General features: G+C 28.0%; 1 protein-coding gene and 1 pseudogene across 1 annotated transcript in view; one reads left to right on the forward strand and one right to left on the reverse strand.

The window, feature by feature from the left end:
• The window catches only part of LOC132935631 (transmembrane channel-like protein 7), a 32,357-nt gene extending 23,161 nt beyond the window's left edge, over positions 1–9,196 (reverse strand). The window contains exon 1 of the mRNA XM_061002223.1: positions 9,178–9,196. The gene's annotated coding sequence lies outside the window, so the exon portion shown is untranslated. The remainder of the gene's footprint in view (positions 1–9,177) is intronic.
• Positions 1,801–2,778, forward strand: LOC132953725 (52 kDa repressor of the inhibitor of the protein kinase-like; annotated as a pseudogene).
• Positions 9,197–13,566: the final 4,370 nt, after the last annotated feature.

Consider the following 13,566-nt stretch of genomic DNA (forward strand, 5'->3'; position numbering starts at 1 on the left):
TTAAATAGCCATAAAAGTCAAAACAATTTTGATTCCTAAATCACGCAGTATTTTTAGTAGTTTTAGCAGTAGTTTATCTTAAATTACACAGAGATTCAGGCCTTCGGGGAACTCAGCACAAGATATTAGTTTAACTCATTAGATTTTTTTATATCATTTTATAAATATTTTGTTTATACTGGTTGATTATTTAATTTCTGAATATGTTTTCTTTTGTTTACTTTAAGTTTAAATATGATGTCAATCATTTTAAATATCAATTAATTTCATAGCATCTAATTTTACTATAACATTTTTTTTCTGCCAAGTAACAATGATTAAGTTTAGTAATTAATATTTATATTTATTTCTACAGTGTATGACTTATAGCTATGAATTATTCTTAGTTATACTAAGTTATACATTACATACATTCTGGTACACAAAATTACAATATAACGGACATTTATTTTTAGATATTATTACTATTTATTATTAATTATATAGGTTTATTTTTTATTAATATTATTTTTAGTAATTATATAGATTTATTTACATCTTAATATTATTTTTAATAATTAGATGGATTTATTTACTTATTGAGGGGGTCGGAGCCGGTGCGTTTTTTGATACAAAAACATGTCTTACAGGAAACACTCTCATACCCTGTAGAATAGTCGGATTTCGTTAATTTTTTTTATTTAGAAGTAGAGAACATTTTGTAGGTCGGATCAAAGTCCGATTTTGAAAATTATAATTATAGTAGCTGGAATTTGCATTTGAATAATGCACAATATTCATTCTTTTTAAAACGTATTTTTCTACTATTATTTAAAGTAAAATATAAAAATTTGAGCTTTGATCCGACCTGCAAAAACCTCTCATCTTTCAGATAAAAAAAAATGATCAAAATCCGACATATCAACGAGGCGTGAGAGTTTATACTGTAAAAGCATTTTTGTTCATCAAAATAGTGTTTCGATAATAGTCATCGAAGTCAATTACTGACTTGTGCATGCGTGTGCGTAAATATCTTTATCTGCGCATGTAATATTTATTGCTCATTCACACTAAATAATATCGATTTACATACACACTTGTAAGTTCCGCGCGAGGCCGATACAACGTGTGAATTGAATTGCCTAAATTTTACTCCTTAATAAATGACCGGCACCGACACCTTAGATATTATTTTTAATAATACTATATGTTAAAGGGGCTCCAGTCGATGAAAAAAAATTACTTTTAGATCAATAAGCTAGACAAAACCGGAGGAATTTGGTTAACGGATTTTATTTTTTAAAACGGACTGATTAACAAGTTTACTAGGTTTTGTCAGAGGCGATTTTGAATACCTATTTCTTTTTTCAACTGTGATATCCAAGAATAAAAATATGATATTTTTGTATTTATACTATTTATCATGAATTTATGAGTCATGACAATAATTGTAATATTAAAAATCGCCTTTGGCAAAACCTAGTAAACTTGTTAATAAATCATAATTCGATTTTAAAATTAAGATCTGTTGAACCAAATTCCTCCAGTTTTGTCCAGCTAAATGGTCTAAAAACATTAGTTTCTTATTCTCCCGGTTAACACTGAAGAATCCTATAAAGCGGGAGGATTCAGAAGAACATTGATAAGACCTTTCCGTATCGTATCCTGTATATCTTAATTCATGTCCTTTGGTGTTCTGTAATCTGTTTGTATTTTGAATTTTCGATTGACATAATAGTCTCTTATTTCGTAAAAAAATATAGTTATTTTATAGTATTTAATATTTATAGTGTCAAATTTGTTTAAAAATCTTTTTCAAAAATGACTGTTAATTGTGTAGTAAAATTTTGCAACAATAAAACGTCACTAACGAAAAACATTAGCTACCTACCTATTTCAGATTTCTAAGCGGCCCATTGAGGTGAGTAATTAGGTTTGTTTTATAATTTTCATATGTGCGCATTATAACTTGTAATTTATTACAGGTGCAAACAATGGGTGGAGAAATGTCAAACTGTATATTTGCTAAATAAAGATTCTGATTTTTTATACAGAAATTACAGAGTGTATAAAGTTCATTTTGAAAACAAAATGTTTAAATCCAATTATTAGAAACCGTCTTAAAACGAATGCTGTGCCAACAATATTTAGTGGTGAGATTTTATTTATTAAAATTAATATTTTTAACACTAAATGGAAACTATTCTTATTTGGTTTTACTTTTGCTTTTGCTGCGACTACAGTTGCACCCAAGAGTTTATTAATTACATTAATTTAATTATTATATATTAGTTTTTTCTTCTTGCAAAGTAAATTTTTTAAATTGTGAAATTGTAGAATTGTCATTTGTTTTTATAATTTAATACAATTATGAATTTTAATTTAATTAAATAAAAAATGTATTATACCATTATCATTTATCAAATGTTATGATATTGTTCAATGCATCTGCTAATGCCATACAAATAAATGGACTACTTTAATATGAATATACAATTATTATTTATAGCTGAAATATTATTGGAGAGAGAAATAGAAAAGAAATTGGAAGAAGAAAAGGAAAATAAATTGGTAGAATAAAAGGAAATGCCAGAATTTGTGGCTCAGGTTGCAATGTCATCATGTTCCCGTCCATCACAATTATTATCTTACAATGATAACGTATGTACAAATATAAATTATGTGTCTAGTTGCTCTCCCATTTCTAATAAGCTACAAGTATCTACTAGTGATTCATCTTGCCAAACTTCAATTTATCTCACTAACAAAACTCCAAGAAAACTAAAACTATATAGGTAACACACTTCAGTCTAAAAACAAAGAAATTAAGTTATAAAATATAAATTAATACCTTAACTCAACAATTAATACAAGTTAATACTGTTGAATAAATGTTGTATAACTTTATGCAAGCAGTTTTTATCTCCTAGTTTATTTTTAATTATAAATACACATATTAATCGTAGAAATACAAAGCAACTTGGTATTGTAATGAATTGTGTTCATATTTGATCCACCACATCTTTTAAAGGCCACCAGAAATATGTTTTATTAACATAATTTCAAGTACAATAATGGATTAATTGAAAAAAAACATTTGGTTTCATTTTATAATGAAGATAGTAAAACTAATCTCCGCACTGCTCCTAAAATAACATATTCTCATATATTTCCTGGGCCTTATGAAAAAAACTATGGCACAGGTATTTAGTGAGAGTGCCGTAGCTGGAATGCTAGTTTTCTTAGAACCAAGCCACTTGATACTTCATTGCCTATAATTAACTTCGTTCAAAATATGGATAAAATTTTTGACATATTTAATTCATCTAGACGACCTGGTTTAAAAAATTGAAATAGACCTTTTAAAAATACTGATGCCCAGATTTCACATTTAAAAATTTATGGAAAATTTTTTTAGACCATTACATGTCTTTAACAAAAAAAAATGTTGAAGTGACAAGCCAAATTAAATTTATTAGAGGTTGGTTAATTTCAATCTCCAGTTTATTTCAATTGTAGGAGTTACTAAAAGTTACTAATACTGATGAGAGTTATGTTCTGTATACAAATCGAATCAATCAATATCGGTTGAAAATTTATTTGGCACGTTCGCACCCAACATAATGGAAATAATATTACCTAATCCAAATCCAATACAATTAATCTGGTCATTTAAACAAAATTTTTGTCTTAGTTATTTTACTCACTCAGACAATGCAAATTGCATAACAGACTTGGATGAAATTTTATCTAAAATCAATACAGACTCTTTTAATGACAAAAACATAAAAATAATATTTCAAGATAGAGATCCATTTCAATTTGAAAAAAATACACTTACAATAGGTACCCCAGATTATAGGAATTTATCGATGCCTGAAAAAAATGCTTCTATATATGTTTGTGGGTTTCTAATGAAAAAATGTATTAACATGGTACTTGCAATGTTTGTATACATAATGCAAAATCACAAAAAAATTGGATGAGTCTTTTACTTTGCTATTTCAAAGCATATGGAAATGCAGAAAAGCCATTTGTAATATAATTTTGTACTTTATCAATTGTGTTGATAATTTATCATAATATGTATTTAATTTTAATTATTTTACTAGAAAAACTGTAAGTTATGTGTAATTTACCTGTTTGTAGCATTTTTAACTGTCCATTTATTGTTTGAAATTGTGAAAAATATGAATGAATATATTTTTTGTATACAACAATTTGCATATTTTACTTTACTATTACTTATACCAAAGTATAATACTATGAGTATTGAGTTGAAATTGAAAATTTCTCTCAGCTAAATTCAAATTTCAATAATATGGTGTGTATACATATCCAATAAATTAGCATTGGTATTTGTGTTCACACTGATTTGGGCGGAGACCAAGCAGAGCACCATATTCATTTTTTACATTGCAGCATAGGAAGTGCACAATCTGTTTTCATTTAATCTGTGGTACCTATTAGTATGTTAGTAATTAGTATACTATTATGTTAACAGTATAATATGCAAGCATAAGATAGCCGACAAAATTTTACATTGCGTTTTACAATTACAATATATATTCGCGGTTTTTAATTTATGATGTATGATGTACATTCCTATTTGGATATTTATGTAAAATGTTCTATAATTTACAACTTTAAACTAATTTAGGTTATAATTAAGTAGCTAAGTTTTTACTAATTTAAATATTGTTTTTTTAATTTTTATTCATACACCTACCTAGTTTTTTTTTAATATTGATTTAAATTATCCTTATTGTTAATAAAAACAACAATTCTGATATTTATAAAATTGTATTTGTTCATTTATTTTATTTAGACGGGCAAATTGCCCAGTTACATTATAATTTTTGTTTAATAGTATGTTTTTTCTCTAGTCGATTAATTAATGGTAAGTTATATACAAATTTAACTAATGTAATAATGTTATACCGACTATAATATTATAATTTTGGTAATTCCAATAATTTAATATTCAACCTCTTTATTTTGTTTCAAAAATATTTGTCTTAGTATTAAAACAACTATTATAAATATCAGAATATGTTATGTTCCTATTTATTAAAAATGTTTAACTGGTGATAATAGTAGGTATTCAATAATATATAGGTATATAATTTTTAAAACGTGGGGAAGCGTGGGGGAACCAGTTTTGGTCGATGCGCCGTCCGTTCTCTCGTTGAACAGAGTATGGGTACCTTTATAAAAAGAAATACAGTTAAAACGACACCATAGCCCATAGGTATGGGATAAAGATCCACACCGCGTAAAGATAAAATTGCGTAATTTGTATTTTTTCGCACATTTCTGTCGAGAATTGATAAAGCTGTACCTAACTTTCAGGTATATTGTATTAATATATTAACGACTATCGTATGTAGCTAAGATCTTAAATTTTGTTATTATAAACTCGTTAAATGAAAAATGTAAGTGAAATTAATTAATTTAAATATGATGAATATAGGTTAAACATTGTAGAAAATGAATAGCAAGAATAACGAATAATACACTATGAATGTTGTTTCTCTGTTTATAGGCAAGCATTTATAGTAGGTGCTTACATAATATAATAACTAAAGACCGGATTTATATGTTTTTACATATCGTTACTGGGTCTATGCAGTCTTATGAGAGTAAAAAATGTGGACGATTCGTTCGATTCCGAATGCGTAGAAAAAGTTTTTTTTGCATGTTTGAGAATATTTTATGGGTTAGAGAATATTTAACCCATTTAGCATATTTTGGAATATTTCGTAAATTGTGAGAAAAAATTTGTATTTATTTTGAATTTTAATATTACGGTACCCAGAAAAAAATTTTCGAACATTTACAATTTTTTTTTTTTTTTTATCATTTTCAACTTTTACTAAAGTGCAATAGTATTCCATTAGAATACTCAACTTTTAATAACTTATTAATAAATCACTATTAAAATAATATTGAAAAAAAAAATTTTTAAATTCATATTTAGGCAAATAATGATGTTTATTGATTATTTTTGCATATTTTAGCATATTTTTTAAATTTTTAAGAGAATATAATGAGAATATTTGAAGGTTTTTTAGAGAATATTAGCATTATATTTTAGGTATTTTAATAGAATATAAATTCGGTCTTTAGTAATAACTAATAGGTAGGTCGTAGTAATAGTAAGTTGATTAAATTATAAAAACTTTGTTTACAATCGAGGACCGCAATATCTAGATGGTACCTACCTAGTTTATTTATTTATGCCAGTTTTCCTTAACAAACCCAACCATACAATATAATATCACATACCTACCTGTATCTTTGGATATAGGTACGCAATATCCATTTCAATGGGACAGATTAAAAAATTTTTTTTATCCATTCCGACAATAGGTACTTTGTCCTCAGACGTCTCGTGGTGGCTGTTCGCCGACGTCGCGAAGCCAAGGCACGCAGGACTGCCGGCCGCCGTCTTTTTATTTTCATCGCCACATAATCATAAAACCAAATCGCTGGCACGTCTGTCCAATTTTTGTTGTAGTCTATCCAATTGTCGTCGTTGTCTATGGTGGAGCGACAGAAACTCAGTACAAAATTCATCACGCACAACCAGAATAGAAACCAAAAAAATAGCTGTCAGGAGTGTTTATATTAGACATATTATTTTCATAACAATAAAATATCATGTATTCCTACCTATTGGAAAAATAAATCATAATGGCATAATACTTATACCTATACATGTTTTATACATTTATAATTTTATGAAAGATTCATACCACCATTGTAGGTAGGTAATTACCAATTAGGTAGGTACCTACCTACGCGTTCAACTAATCAACTCTTTTGCGCAAATATAGAATGACGTTGCAGTGCCCAAAGTTCACGAATGTTGCCTATCTACCTACACCTACTGGCCCAGCGTTGGGCAGAAAGTAACGCTTTACTGTAATGGTGTTACGTTGTTTTTAACTCGTTACGTAATTTCACTAGAATTATTTCCAAGCGAAAAAAATGTACCCAATGGAAATTACTTTTGATAAGTAATTTCTATAGTTTAAGACTTTAAGGCTCTGTCAAACAGAAAGCGTTATTACATTTTAATTTGTTACAACGTCGCGTTATTCACGCGCGCGAAAGCACCACGCCGATGAGCTATTTACCGCTTTAACGCGCGTTCTGTTTGACAGAGCCTTAACGCATTACAGTTTTAACGTGCTTAGTACCTATTGCGAATTGAAAAATAATAATAATATTATAAAATATGTCTAATTATGTGGGAATTGACTATACATTATACAATATTGAATATCAATATACATTATATACAGTGGCATAGCCAAGGTTTTGGATTTTTGTTGGGAGAGTGGGGAAGGGTGAAGGGGTGCAAAGCTAAACTAATTTAAAAATATTTTTTGTATTACATAATATTATATAAAATTATTAGATCATTACAAAAATACTAAATCTATTAAAATCAAAAATCATTATTTATTTAACTTACCGCTATCTTATTGTTATTATTGCATTTATTTTTTTTTCGACAAAACGTGGACCGATGAACATAAACAATAAATATTTCCTAATACCACTGTCATTAAATTCATTAAAATGTTTTTATATGCATTCACGTTATGTTCAGTGGCGTATTTAGGTTGAGGGAAGGGGGGCACGGGGGGGGAATTTCCCCGAGGCGTCAAATTTTTCCAACAGACACTGAATCTAATAAATAAAATATAAATATTTTCGTATCATATAACATAATATAGCAATAATTAGCTATATAGTATGCAAGTTTTTATATTGTATGCTCTAAAAGTCTAAACAGATAAATAGATAATATGTACACATTTTTGAATAGTTAAAAATGTTTTAAGAATAATGTAAAATATTTTTTATGTACCTTATGTAAGAAAATATTTAATCACAGACCTTCAACAACTATGTTCATAATGAATAAAGATGTAGAAAAATTATAATTTTTTTATGACTTTAATATTACATACCGTTGTGAATGAATAATTATGTTTCTTTTACTTACCTACATTTCATAAATATAAACTAAAGTAATTGTGTTTAGTAATGAAAGTATAAGTAAAAGTATTTCCATAAATTAAAAATATTTAAAAAGTATATTTCATAAATTATTATTATTCTGGGGACCATGGGCCTCGATAGTTGGAATATATTTAGGGACCTCAGATTTGTCCATTACTTTTTTCGTTATAGGCTATAACAATGCATAAATCACCTAAGAAAAATTAATGATTATTTAGCGAGGTAAAAAGCTTGTAAATTATAATTTATAAATAAAGTGATACATTATTCATTATTTATTGCTATGAACCTAATATCTATATATATTTATTATAACAGGTACCTAATATTAAATAATTTATACATTTTTTTTGGAGGGGGGGACCTCATTTAATACTTTGGCCCCTGGGCCTTAAAATTTCTTAATTCGGGCTTGGTAATTACTAATTTGTAATACTATTATTAAGGGTGTCGGTGCCGGTCATTTATTAAGAAGTAAAGTTTAGGCAATTCAATTCACATGTTGTATCGGCCTCGCATGGGACTTGGAAGTGTGTAAGTATGTAAATCGATATTAGTGTGAGTGAGCTATAATTACACGCGCAGATAAAGATATTTACGCACATGCATGCACAAGGCAGTGATTGACTTCAATGACTATTATCGAAGCACTATTTTAATAAATAAAAATGCTTTTACAAGAAAAACTCTAACGCCTCGTTGATATGTCGAATTTTAGTCATTTTTTTTTATCTGAAATATGAGAAGTTTTTTCCGGTCGGATCAAAGCTCGAGTTTTCATTTTACTTTAAATAGTTTAATAGAAAAATACGTTTGAAAAAGAACAAATATTGTGCATTATTCAAATGCATATTCCAGCCTGCAGAGTGCAGAAGTCGAGGCAAAAGAAAAGGCTTATATAATGTGTGAGATGACTAAGGTAGAGAAAACATATTATCTTCACAATTAAAATAAAATTCAGCCCCGCCTGAAAATATTAAAATACTAAATACAAATTACAATCTATAATATATAGGTACCGACTATACGAGTTCTCAATTGTGTGATCGGCCGTCCAACCACGAGACATTAAATGCGGCCGTGCATGGTGAAAAATGTAATGTACCTAGGCCCTATACGTGCAATAAACTTAATAAAATAATATCAAAACTCTTCACTTACCATAGAGACTTCGTAATACGGTTGCACAGTTGTTCGGCTAAAAACAAAATAATATCAAATCATCGTGTCTTTGAAATTGCGGCGAGTGGTGCAGTTGGGTCCAATACTCACAAATTATCGCGAAAATAATCGTTCACTGGTAGTATTGATATGATTCCGTATAACTTTAGATAGCAGTCGGTTAACTGTAAAAAGGTAACCGCCGATCGTACCAAACAACTAACATCGTAGCAATTCAAAAATAAACGCATGTCCACTAAACGCTGCGACTGCATTCCAAACAAGGCACTGGTTGATAAAAATAAAAATAAAATAATAAATAAATAATAATAATAAAAACTATACGTATATATAGGTACATCTATTGTCTATACGATTATACCTATAAGCTATTATCTTAAATCATATTTTGTTATTAGTTATTACTTTAATAGATATAATTGAAAACTATAATACCAATAAAATAAATTACTAAGAATTTATATGTGAATTTTTAAATAAATATAAAAACAGAGAAAATAAGAATTGTAAAATTGTAAATGTAATGTGTACCAAATACCAATATACGTAATTTCAACGCAAGTTTGGACAAACTAATGTTTTAGAAAATGATTTAAATTATACGGAAAATTATATATACCTATATAATAAATTACTAACCGTAATATGGCATATTATAGTCTATAGATGATTTGTTCTCAATTTCTGGTTACAATACGTAATTAAAAATGAAATGAAAATTATGGAATAATATTTGTAAAAAAATATTTGATATACATAAATATGATTTTGACGAGTATAATTTTAAATTCCATGTACTTTTTAAAATTGCCAAGAAAAACAAAAAAAAAATTAAGGAAAACCGGGAATTATTACGCATTTTCGGCAAAATTGATTTTGGTTTTTGGTGTAACTCTAAAAAAATTACCGTAGATCACATGACAATTTCACTGAAAGTTTTTATTAGCATTTTCTATACACCATATAATTTTGAAAATAATTTGCCTTGTTTTGAGATGTTTACGGACATTTTAAGTTTCCATTTTTTTTAGTTTTTTAGTTTAATAAATGTCAATAAAATTTTATTAGTTGGGTGAAAAAGCTTGAAAATGTAATACAAGGCTCCTAGTACATCAATTTTGACAATATTTATTTAAAATTTAATAATTATATTGTAGTTAAAAATGTATAAAATGTTCAACTTGTATAACTAAGCTCATTTACCTCATCACAAACTTTGCTTATGGAGGTTAATTAATCAAAAATATTGAAGTTTATCATTGTATCTTTGTAATTTAATTGATGTAAAAAAATATATGTAATTCTTATATTTTGTAACTAAATTCGTCAAAATCACAAAAATATGAAAATATGTAAATTATTGTAAACTATTCTGTAATTAATAAATTAAACACCTAATTAAAAATAAATGAGACGTTCAATTTTTATCAATATGATTATCTCCTCGACTAATTATAGTTATTTTATTATTAGGTACGTTACTTACTCAAAAAATATTAATTTAAGAGACAAGAAACACTTTAACTTTAATTATCATTATCTATATACCATGGTATTTCAAAAATGTAGACTAATTTTAAGCTATTTACTTATAGGCATTTGAAATGTTTTTAGTTTTTTAAAGTGTCGAAATAAAAGTTATTCTTGGTCAAAAATGTGATACGAGTTTCCACATAAATTGTTCTTATGGAAATTTGAAAATATTGGAAATACATACCACCATTTTTTTAACATATATATGTTTTTGGGCTGGATACAACTTTTTATTTTCCGCCGGATTTTTCGTAAGGTTTAGTTGCCATGGTAACTTATTAACAAAAACTTAATACATAATATTCTCCTCCTTGTAGATGAAAAATATCAAATAGCATGCTATGGTTTTTTTTATACAAGTATTTGAAGTTCAAATTTTAACAAAACCATGAAAATTAGCAAATAATTTGTAGATGAAAGTTAATAAAATATTAAATTTTTATAGCTAAGGCTTGAACATCTTAAACAAGATCCCTTATACATAGTTCATATTAGACCAAACAATCTAAGAAATTGATTAACACAATTTTGGTAAAGTTAAGAAAGTCAGTACTAGACCCAAGGTAGAAATTAGATGAAGTTAGAAATTATATCAGGGTTAGAGGGGCCAGGCGACCAGATGTCTTTTTAAATTCCTACCCCAAATTAAGATTTTGTTAAATATTAATATATTTGTTAGTTAAATGGACGGGGAGGAGGGTGTGGAATGGCTCCCTTTACTCCTCCTTGGCTGGGTACGCTCTTGACTGTACCTAATGTATTTGTTAAATGGTGGGTACATTACAGTAACTTATTCGATTAAGAGTTACAGTCGGCACGTCCTTCTGTACACTGTAAGTACAGTAAAGCGATTACCCACTTTCCCCCCTTGTATATTATTATTTTTAATCACATTTCAAGTTAAAGTTGTACAAAAATGAATACTATAACACAGTATAACTAAAAATAAGAATTTTATTTATTTTGTTATAATTCATAAAATATTATTGTAGAGAGAACTGCAACTTTTCACCACTTCGTATATCATTAAATACTATATAGGTACTATAGGTTGGTACGTCACGGTCTATACACATGACATTTTAAAAATATTTTCCAAACCAATTTTTATATATTATACGTTATAACGTACCTACCTATAGGATAAATATGTATACGATAAACCTATTAAACACTGATCTACAGTAAGTCAGTATTTTTGACTACAATATTGACATTTACTTTTTTTTTTAATTGTAGCTCATTCGTATTATGATGTCAATGCATATTTTCATGTACAAATTAAAAATCAAATCATAAGCCAAGACTTAGCAGTTAGCTGTGTACTAGAAATTGGAGTTTGGAGATTTAAAACGATGTTCTCCAAATCACATATTAAATTTATCGCGATACCTAAAAGTATTTTTATCATGTATAATATAATTATGCACACATAATTTCTATTATAAAAAATGATTCAATCATCAACTTTGATGGAGATTTCTGGAAGAAAATTGAACTAAGTATGTACTTGATCAAAAGTATAATTTTTTTTAAATAATTGGCAATTTAAAAAATGTTAGTATTACTATTACCTATGACAATAGTTACCAAAATGTTTGACCATCTCCACTCATGTCTAATACATTCATTACAGTGACCTATGCCTATATAATATAATTAATATACTCGTTGATTAATGTACACCAGAGTGGCTTACTTATTTTGTTTGTTGTACATTTTACATGTAATTAAATATTATAATAATATTTGTGAATAAACCAAAAACGTAATGTATATAGAATTATTGTTCACCTACCTACAGCTGCATACCTACTCCGTGCCTATGGCCGGATGTAATGGATCCGCACGCTCACATGTAGTGATATACATTCAGTCTATACTCAGTCGAATACAAGTAATTGAATAATTTTTTAAGTATTATGGTATACTAAATACAATTTGTTTAATGTATTTAAAATACTATATGAATACTATTAAAATACTACTTAAATACTTGTATTAAAATACCATCAAGTCCGTTTTATTAATTTTATATGGTTTCTGTATTACATTATTTTAAGAAAACTGAAAAATCTAATGATTTTAAAATAGTTCCATATTAATAGTTAGTACTTTACCACTTTTTATTTATTTTTTTTTCATTAAAATTTAATCAATATTAGTTGAAATATATCTGAAAGCAGAATGAAATATGCGAACATAATGTATCTGAACATATATATGATAATTTATCTCTAAATAGTTAGACATGTTATAGGAATTGTTAAAATCTATGGTAAGTAGTAAGTAGTAATTTTTATAATAGTATTTTAACTTTTTTATTAGAATACTAGTATAAGTATCTTAATATTTTTTTCAAAAGTATTTTTGACAAGACTGTACCTATATACTACCTATATACCTACGCTCTAAGTGTAATACACACGATCGAGCCAATCAGCAGTAACGGGTTATTCATGGACGTGTTGGCACAATCTTCGGTCCGGTCGGATTGGATCAGCCTGCGCAGCAGATCCGTCCGGTTATCCTTATTCGACCAGCCGTGCTCGGTCAGTGTTGCGTTTTTCAGGAAAGATCGGTACTGTGACTGGGCCTGCAGGGCCCTGTAGAAAGTGCCGCCGCAGACCATGCACGCGACAATCGACATGACATACGTGGCCATGCGAGTCCTTTGCGTCTTGGACGGCAACAAGTGCGTTTCCGTCAGCCGGACCTCGTTCATTTTTCCGTTTTTCGTTAATCGGTAAATTATCGTAGCGGGTTACAAATAATGTTTGCGTAACACTGTATATTATAGGCGAAACCTGTTAGTTACGGATTGTGGTACTATTG

The sequence above is a fragment of the Metopolophium dirhodum genome, chromosome 1 (genome assembly GCF_019925205.1).
Source record: "Metopolophium dirhodum isolate CAU chromosome 1, ASM1992520v1, whole genome shotgun sequence".
In the NCBI taxonomy this organism is placed as follows: domain Eukaryota; kingdom Metazoa; phylum Arthropoda; class Insecta; order Hemiptera; family Aphididae; genus Metopolophium; species Metopolophium dirhodum.